A 9,873-nucleotide genomic window follows, 5' to 3' on the forward strand; every position below is an offset into this window, starting at 1 on the left:
AGGCTTTTTGTTTAATACATCTGAAAAGAATGCATATACAAAGAATTGAGACAGAAAAAAGCATTGGTTCAACACTAATGAATCTTCAAGTTTTAGGATTTGGGTTAAGTGGAAAAAGATTAAACATTTTTAAAAATTGGAAACTGCAACCAAATAAGCTGAAAAAAATAATCCCTATTAACACTTATGAAGACTCTCCACAAGACTCAAGCCATGATTTTCACTGAAGAATATCACTGGGCTAGGGGGGCCTCATACTCAAAACAGAAATAAGGGGATTCCCAACTGGTCAGTCCCCTTGTAGGTAAATGTTCTCCCACCCCATCCACCACCAGCTTCTTCATGAAGCAGGCCCACATCCTCCAACCTGAAAGGATGCCAATCATCCTGCAGGCATCTGTCTTCTAGCACCACCCCTCGAAGTTCTTCTGTGTGCCAGGTCTTCAACTGGGTTCTAGGACCACCACACAGTGAGTTGCAAATCTATGCTAAGTATACAAAACAATGACTGACGGGAAAAAAAAAATTGTTTTTTAATTACAAACTAAATTCATCTGGTGTATTTCAAAAGGTGCAATACTATTCTTCATTTATCAATGAAAGAAGTTAGAAATTAACTCCCCCCCCCCAAAAAAAATAGGCAAACAAATTTCCTTGAAAGTCATAGTCACATATAGGAGTGCGTCTTAGAAAAGAGGAGGGCAAGACAGCTGCCACCCATTTTCATGAATTTCATCAAATATTGGATCTACTCAAGGGTGGAGAGAAAAGGCAACTTTCAAAAAGGAATATATTATTAAACGAGGCATTTACTGTACTCCTTCCTAAGAACACTAGGTGGGGAACACATTTTTCTAAATTAGATCTAGGAAGTGGAATGTGGAATCAATTTGTCCTCTCCTAATGGCTGTCCATCAGTTAATTTTTTTAAAAAAAGACTAAAAAATAAACCCCACACACACTCCCCCTACACCAAAAAAGGCTGGGGGGGGGTGTGTGCAAAAGTGTCCCAGATTACTCATTACTCTCCAGGTTGGAACCAGGGAATGGCTTCAACAAATTAGTCTGTCATCACAAGCATGCCTTGCTTTTAAACAAAAAAAAAAGTGTTGTTTTTTTTTTTTCTTTTTAAACAACAAAAACTAGTACTGATCACTTTCTGACAATACACAATTACTCAAAGTTAACTAGTATGGCGAGTGGGGAAGCATACCTATGGGCCTTGTCTCATGAGTGCATGTTTGTAGTTGCAGGGCATTTGTCATTATTGCAGAAACAAATTTTAATTTTTAATCTTTAGTTTGATTTAAACAATGCTTTTAGTGTGATGCCGACACCAACTCTGCAGAAAGGGCTCTGAAGAGATGTTCATAGCAGCACACACCTGTGGCTCTGCTCTTCTTTAGTTCTGGAGGCTCCAGGGCAGCTAATATTGCTTCATCGAACACATTCTTTAGGCCTTTCTGTGTGAGTGCAGAACACTCCACATACTTGACAGCCTTCAGATCATGGGCCAGCTTTTCAGCAGTCTCTGGAGTGATAGGCTTCTGTTTGTTCTTGGCAAATTTCTCAATAGTAGATGGGTCATCTCTGAGATCAATTTGGGACCCAACAAGCAAGAAAGGAGTCTTTGAACAGTGGTGAGTTATCTCAGGCACCCACTTTTCTTTCACATTTTCAAATGAGAACGGAGAAACCACTTAAAAACAGACTAGAAATACATCTGTTTGTGGATAACTCAGCAGTCGCAATCTGTCATAATCCTCTTGCCCTGCAGTATCAAAAAGTCCAAGAGTATATGGCTCTCCACCAATCATAACTGTGACTGCATAGTTGTCAAAAACAGTTGGTACATACGGATGGAAATTTGTTCGTTGTGTAGGATATCAGGAGGCGTGTTTTACCAACAGCGCCATCGCCCACAACACATTTAATTGTCTGCATTGTGGAAATAGTTTTGTATCCACTTTAAATATTTCAAATATGATGACCTCAGTTTCTCCACCGGGGTGTTCCATCCTTTCTGATTTGTAGGCCAGGTCATCAAGCATAACAAGGGTGGACCTGGTTCTCAGGATTACAGAGATTGTGATATCACCAAAGAGAGGCTGACCCCCATCCCAGCCCGTTGGAGGACACATTAGGAAGACATGAGGATGGACCTCATAAGAGAGGAGGACGAGAACAGAGGGGGACCCTGTGTGCAATAAGATGCCCAGGTCAGGTGGGGATACCAGGAGGTGCCAGGGTCATTTCTTGGCACAGTTTGCTGGGTCCAGGGCAGCCATGTTATCAGCAGCTGTGATCAGGTGGATAATGCTGATTAGGGACTTGACCAAGGCGAATGGGGCAGTGACCCAGAGGCCCATTCAGAAAAGCCCCACAGAGCTGGAGCCAACTCATGGTCCTTCAGAGAAATTGAATAGGTACAGGAGGCAGGAAAAGAGCTCATTTGCAGCACAGAGGGTGAACAGAGCAGGCCTGGAACTATATAGATCCAAAGCACTGGATTCCCTAACAGGTCCATCATCTTGTGACTCTCACTGCCTCCAATCACAGAACTGCAATGGTGCATCCAGTGACTGGCCACCTCCAAACTCATGCTGAGCTGGAAGAAAAGGGTAGGGCAAGGGTACAGCAGGGTCAGGTTGACCAACAGACACATGGTGGAGCAGCATGTCCAACATGGCCCCAAACCAGGTTCCTTGATAAAGGGCTCTAGCAGCGAGTCCATCAAAAGTGTCCAGAATGCATTCTGCTGTCAGTATAACTAATTAGAACAACAACAACAACAAAAGCTTCCAGAAGTCTGCTGAGCAGGTAGAAGGAGTAGACTGAGCAGGCAGGAGGGCATGACTTTTAGAAAGCAGTGATGGCGAAGGCAATCCGGACATTACAGATAAGGTTAGGCACCAAAAGAAGGTATTTTCGCTTGGCATCATAGTGGTCCCTTTGCTGTACTGGGCCCACTTGGGAGGTGCCAACACTGTCCCAGCTATGTCTTAAGCTGTTCCTTGCTCAGTTAGAGAATTTCAAACAGCCTCACTCTTCAATCTGGCACCATGGCCACGCCCCTGGTGCCTAGCCCCAGATATTAAAGCTCGCAGCTGGCAGGAACATGGGCCAACCAGATGTGCTCTGGGCACATGGGCCATGCTCAACACACCCTTCTGTTGGGCAGCATCTCGCCTCCTCCCTCCCTGCAGGTCCAACCCCACCCAGCATCGATCCCTGTTGCTCCAGCTGTGCTCTGCTTCCAGATTGGAGAATGGAAGACGAACCAATTTCACACTCCTAGAAATAGATCACTTTTGTAAAATAGAAACGTCCATATTTCAGGGCTGGGGATGTGGCTCAAGCTGTAGTGTGCTCGCCTGGCATGTGTGCGGCCCGGGTTCGATCCTCAGCACCACATACAAACAAAGATGTTGTGTCCCCTGAAAACTAAAAAATAAATATTTTTAAAAAACTCTCTCTCTCTCTCTCTCAAAAAAAAAAAAAAAAGAAAAAAGCATCCATATTTCAGATTGTAAGTATTGTCACTAACCTGAACCTCAGAAAGGTGTATTTCCTGGCCTTGAAAGGGAAGAAAATAATAAAATCTCTCTCCTTTATGGTTAATCTTTACATCTTCTTGCCACATCTCCAGCTGCGGTTAGGCAGATGTCCAGTCTCTGGTCTCTGACCCCATCAGTATAATCCTACTCATGCTGGCCATCTGGCTCCATTCCTCTGTTTTCAGCCTAGGACATTTGTTCAGCCCACACAGACAGCATTGTGCTTAGGAATGGATGATATGGAGGTCAAGAGCAACCCCAAGTTATGATCTAGGGCTGTCTTCCTCTCTTTCACCATCAGATTCCTTTATAGTTTTCAGTACCTTTTTTTTTTTTTTATTCAAACCTCCATTCAGATCTTTAGACTACAGGTCTTATTGATCCATGTGATTTCCTATAATAGCTTCCAAGTCCATTGATTTATTCGTGAAACAAGAAGGGCAGTTTTTTTTTCTTTTCTTTTTTTTTTAAGTATCTTACAAATTTTAATTTCTAATCAAGTAAATATCAATTTCCATAAACCACTGAAGTCTAAAACTACTGGACTCCTTTCTTATTATTAAAGTGGAAAATGTCCTGCAGGCCAAAGTAAGGTGACCACTGTGGTTCATGCCCAGCTATGACTTAAGCCATTTCTTGCTCAGAAGGAATCAGTTAGAGAATTTCAAACATCACCTATACAAGGTCCTGGCTGCAGCTGATTTTTTGTTCATAAGCTCAGGGGGAGCTCTTTGTGGGTTACCTGTTGGACTCATGCATAGCTGCCTCGTTTGGTGGTTCTGGTTTTGGTCTTTTGATATTAGTTTTTGGACTTGGGGTTTTGTTTCTTGTTGTTTGTTTTGGGGTTGTTGGGTTTTGTTGTTTGATTTTAGTTTTTGTTTTTGTTACCAGAGACTGAACCCAGGGGTACTTAACAATTGAGCCACATCTCCAGTTCTTTTTATTTTTTGAAATAGGGTCTCACTGAGTTGCTTAGGGCCTCATTAAATTGGCTTTGAACTTGTGATCTTCCTGTCTTGGCTCCTAAGTAGTAGAAATTATAGGCAAGCATCACCACACCTGGATGTTTTGTTTTGTTCTGTTAACTTTTTTTTAGTTGTAGATGGACAAAATATCTTTATTTTTATTAATTTATTTATTTTATATGGTGCCGAGGATCGAACCCAGAACCTCACGCATGCAAGGCAAGCACTCTACCACTGAAGTACATACAACCCGAGCTCGATTTTGGTTTTCAATTTTGATTTTTTGTTTTGTTTTAGCTAGCATCCTTAGTACTGCTGCTTAGGATCTGAGTGGTAAGGTTAAGATAGGGCCTCTCAGTCAGTTCACCCTCATGGACCATTATAGGGTCCTGAAAGACATCAGGCAGGGCAACTTTGTCCAGGTGAAATTGGCCTACCATCTCCTCACAGAAACTTAGGTGGCTGTGAAAATTCTGCCCAAAACAAAGCAGAACTTCCCTTGCATTATATTCAAACTGGTTATAATGGAGACCTTGGAATACCCAAATGTGATTCAGCTGTTTCAAGTTATTGAAACCATTGAAAATATCTACCTGTGTGATGGAGCATGCAGGTGGATGACATCTGCAGCACTACATCCTGGAGGCTGGTAGCATGCAGGAAGAGGAACTCAGAGAGTGGGGAGAGATTATACGTGCCATGAGCTGCTGCCACAAGAAGGACATCGTGCACAGCGATCTGAAGCTGGAGAACATCCTCATGGATGCCAGAGGAGACATCAGACTATTGACTTCAGCCTGGGCAGAAGCTGGACAGGATCTGAGGAACTCTCTGGTACTGTGCCCCAGAAATCTTCCCAGGGTTAAGAATATAACAGCCCTGCCGTGGACATCTGGAGCCTGGGTGTTATTCTGTACATCATGGTCACAGGTTGTCACCCATTTAACAGGACTACTTTATCTCAGCTGAAGGAGCAAGTCCTGCACACAAGGTACAACATTTCCTCTCAAATTGCCACTAATGTGAAATGCCTCAACAAATAGTAGCTGTGGACCCGACGCAGAGGCATATACTAGACCAAAACATGGCCACCTGCCAAGCCAGGGTGAGGAATTCTAGTGAGTCAGTCTAGGGAGCCACTCCCCAACCACCTGGACCCCACAATAATGATTATCATGTTGGACATGGGTTACAACCCATTCAATACCTGGGTATTTTTGGTAAATAGAAAATGTGATGAGGTAATAGCTATCTACCTGATACTCTAGCACCAGACAACCCAGAGGATAGGTTGGGTTCAGTTAAGCCTGGCATCCACAGGTTTGACCTTGCCCACACCCCACAGATCCTTACACTTTCCCTCTCTACCCAAAGAGGGGTGCTAGTAAGCCTGCCCTTCTCACCTACCCTTCTTTTACTTTGAGCATCAGCTGCCTGAGGAGACCAAGCAGTCAGGGCAGAAGGGAAGCAGAAAAGCCAACCTGCCTGCCATTGCTTTCTGTAGCCCACATGCGTGGACCCCTACTCCCAGCATAGCCCCCCCCAGCATGTCCTTCTGCCCCCAACATCTAACTCCTTGGCTCTCTTCACCTGGCAACCCCATGCTGGGCCCTCAGCCTTTACCCATGACAGCAACAAGAACTGAAAGGGCGTGACTAGGAGGATTGCCACCTGCATTCAACGAATATGTTTCTGTGTGCCATTTTGCTCTGGGCCAGCCTGAAAGATAGGCAGGCCCAAGATTCAGGAAAAAAAAAAAAAATTGGCTCCAATGAAAGTGAACAGCTAAAGACAGAGGGGAAAAAACAAAAGACAGAGAACCAGGAGCTCTGTGGATCCTGACATCATGGTGTGGGTGTTGGCAAGGAGCGGACTCAAACAGCTGCAGGAAGGTAGTAAGCAAACTGCCTCAGGCTTCTCCACATGGATTCCAGTAGGGAGGACAACAAGAGCCACAGGGAGACCCTGGTGGGTTGGGGGAGCATTTGCCCCAATCAGGCAGTTGCTTTTCACCTTTTCACATGCACCATCTTAATTGACCCTCCCAACCTTTGCCTATTTTGGACAGCAGAGGACTAGATCTCACAGTCTGTGCTCCTTTCCCCCCACCCACTGTTGTTTCCACTTTTCTAGGCTTAATTATCACCACTGCCTGCAGGATCACCCAGCGTGTTGAGATTAATCCAGATCTACACATCCTAGCCTGCTAAGACCTTAAATCCAGTGAAGCTTCCTTCCTATTGCCCCTGGAGTAATAGAGAGCACCTGGGATCTTTTTAGAAATTTGGAAGAAGCTGGACATGGTGGTACACACCTGGAATCCCAGCAACTCAGAGAACTGAGGAGAATTGCAAGTTCAAGGCCAGACTCAGAAATTTAGCAAGACTGTAAGCAATTTGATGAGACCCTGTCTGAAATTAAAAACTAAAAAGAGCTGGGAATGTGGCTCAGTGGTTAAATGCCCCTGGGTTCAATCCTTGTGTTATGGTTTGGATATTCAGATATATGGTTTGGATATCAGGTATGTAGCCATTACCTCACACCCAAATGGTTGAGCTGATCATCAATGGTCGATTATATAATCCATCATGCACATATAATGAAGCCTCTGTAAAACCCCGAAGGACAGGCTTCCGAGAGCTTCTGGATAGCTGAACACATGGAGGTGCTGAGAGGGCATGGAAACTCTGTGCCCCTTCCCCACCCCCACTATACTTAGCCCTGTGGATCCCTTCATCTAGCTCTTCGTCTGTATCCTATGTAATATCCTTCATAATAAGCAAGTAAATGTAATTGTTTCCCTGAGTTCTGTGAGCCATCACAGCAAATTAAACCCAAGAGGGGTGCAGTTTATAGCCTGTTGGTCAGAGGTACAGGTGGTAACCTACTACTTGTGATTGGCATCTGAACTGAGTGGGGGCAGACTTGTGGGACTGAGCCCTTAATTTGTAGGATCTGACGCTTGAGAATTGAATTGTACCCAGCTGGTGTTCACTGCAGAATTTCTTGGAGTGTGTGGGGAAACCCATACACATTTGATGTCAAAGTTCTTTGTTGAGTGTGAGCTAAAACAACTTTTTTTCATCCAAAGCCCCTATAATAAAGGACAAATTAACAAAAGAAAAGCATACAAACTTATTTTGTATAAGCTTCATACAACATAAGAGCCTTTATAAGGAAATAAAGACCCAAGGAAATGGGTGAATCCTTTTTTTTTTTGTACTAGAGATTGAACCCCAGGATGTTCCACCACTGAGCAGCTATATCCCCAGATTGTTTTTATTTTTTATTTTGAGACAGGGTCTCACTAAGTTGCTGAGGCTCTCATTCAAGTGCTAAGGCTGTTCTCAAATTTATAATCCTCCTGCCTCAGCCTCCCAAGTTGCTGGGATTATAAACGTGTGCCACAGTAGCCAGAAAAATCCAAGTTTTGGATTTTTGTTTGTTTTGGGTGTGTGTGTGTGTGTGTGTGTGTGTGTGTGTGTGTGTGTGTGTTAGATTTAATGAAACAGGTGTGTCACGAGGAGAAGAGATGTCTCTGGAGAAGAGTCTGAGGAGTTCCCAGAGGGAAGGAGGAATCCAGGACCACTGGGGTTCTTGGCATGACAGAAAAGAATTTCAGCAAGACCCAGAAAAAGGCATAGACAGAGGTTTATTTTGGAAGCAGATACATATTCAAGCGAGCATGCAGGGTGTCTTGAGAGTGAGAAGCCCTGCCTTGGGTTAGGGTCCAGTATTTACAGAAGGGCAGTAGTTAGGGGCTGGACTGGAGGTGGAGCCAGGTAGAGCCGCACAATTTTCACCAGTTTTTCCTGCGCTCCTATATTTTCTTCATTCACAAGGGTGTAGGCCCAGGCCATATTGCTAGAGATTTACAACTTGTCTTTCTGCATCTTGATGGCTCTTGGGTGTTTTCTTTGAGAATCTATATTTTATATCCCTTTATTATTCTCCATCCCCAGACTTAGATCCCTTTTTCTTAAGGGGTGCAGAAGGGGGTAGTTCCGTCTTCTGTATCTGCTTCAGGCTGATATGGGTCGTTGTCCCTACCTACCCAGGGGTCTCAAGTTTTCCTGCCTGATTTACTGTGTTTAGTCTCAGTTGTTGAAATGGGTTCGAATCCTTGCTTTGTCATCGTCTTAACATGTATTTGCTGTAATCTGGAAGACACAAACTTTATTAGGAGATTAAAAAGACAAGGGCCAAATAACAGGAGCAGAAATATAGTTACCAGGGGTCCCAATAGTGGGAATAACCAAGTGAAGTTAGGTAAGTAAGAGCTAACAGTTTCCCATATATCCTTGGTATTACCTGGATAAACATTTTTAAGCCAAACAGCTTTTTGTAAAATTTTTTCAGCACTAGTTTCTATTTGTCCTGACACATTGACATAAAAGCAACAAGAGGTATTTGCCAGAGCACAAACTCCACCTTCCTGGGCCAGCAGATAATCCAGAGCCAGCCTGTTTTCTATCACCATTTGTGCTAGTGAATCCAGAGATTTTGCCAGCAGTTTAAAATCTTGTCCGGTTTCTATGGCAATTTCCCCCATGGTTGCTGCAATGTTTTTGGCAGTTACTGCATTATAAGTTATTCCTCCTGCTAATCCAATAAGAGATCCAATTAGGGTTACTACCCCAGCTATAAGTAGGCCTGGACCTCTTTTGGTCCTGTGCCTGTGTAATGTAGAAACGGCGCCTTGAGGGTCATTGGTGAAAACTTGTATTTTATCTGCTGGAGAGACGACATACCCTACTCCCCATGTCCCAGTCATCTCTTTCCAATCTATACATTGTACAGCATATCCTTCATATGTCCCTAAATGACTTTGTGTTTGCGTCATGAAGAACATGCCTCTGGGTAAACACAGAAGTCCAGGCTCAAGACTAGCATCTATCTTATCTTTAGGAATCAGAGAAGGGTCGCTAGTCCATTCGCTTAAGGGCGACAGATGAGTGTTTTTAAGGAGGCCAAGGAGGCCTCTTCTGCTGATTGACTGATGTAGACTGTCAACCCACTGTTTCCAGTGGTCGTGAATCTTCCATGTGTTCTCACAGCCAAGAGTGGGAGGGACACAGGTACAGTTGGAAAAACCTGTAGCATTGTATAATGATGGTTTCGAGGAATGGTGGGGCAATTTGACCGAATAACACCCAGTCTTGTTACAACAGGAATCTATGGTTTTATCACAAGAGAAGAAGGCCTTAGACGGTTTCCTAAATATGTGAATGGACGCTGAGTTTGAAAACCCACACCTGGGATTTCTAGAGTGGCTAAAATTAGATCCAGCTATATTAGTCCACCAGGTCAAGGTGGAGGGTTGAAAAGTCCATGTTGGGGTCTTTGTGGGG

At 43.9% G+C, this 9,873-nt stretch overlaps 2 pseudogenes; both read right to left on the minus strand.

Annotated features, from left to right (window-relative positions):
• Nucleotides 1-1,109: 1,109 nt before the first annotated feature.
• LOC101966925 (cell division control protein 42 homolog pseudogene) lies at nt 1,110-1,944 on the minus strand (annotated as a pseudogene).
• A 183-nt stretch (nt 1,945-2,127) lies between these two features.
• LOC101967217 (CDP-diacylglycerol--inositol 3-phosphatidyltransferase-like) lies at nt 2,128-2,939 on the minus strand (annotated as a pseudogene).
• Nucleotides 2,940-9,873: the final 6,934 nt, after the last annotated feature.

Source organism: Ictidomys tridecemlineatus, chromosome 1 (genome assembly GCF_052094955.1).
Source record: "Ictidomys tridecemlineatus isolate mIctTri1 chromosome 1, mIctTri1.hap1, whole genome shotgun sequence".
Classification (NCBI taxonomy): Eukaryota; Metazoa; Chordata; class Mammalia; order Rodentia; family Sciuridae; genus Ictidomys; species Ictidomys tridecemlineatus.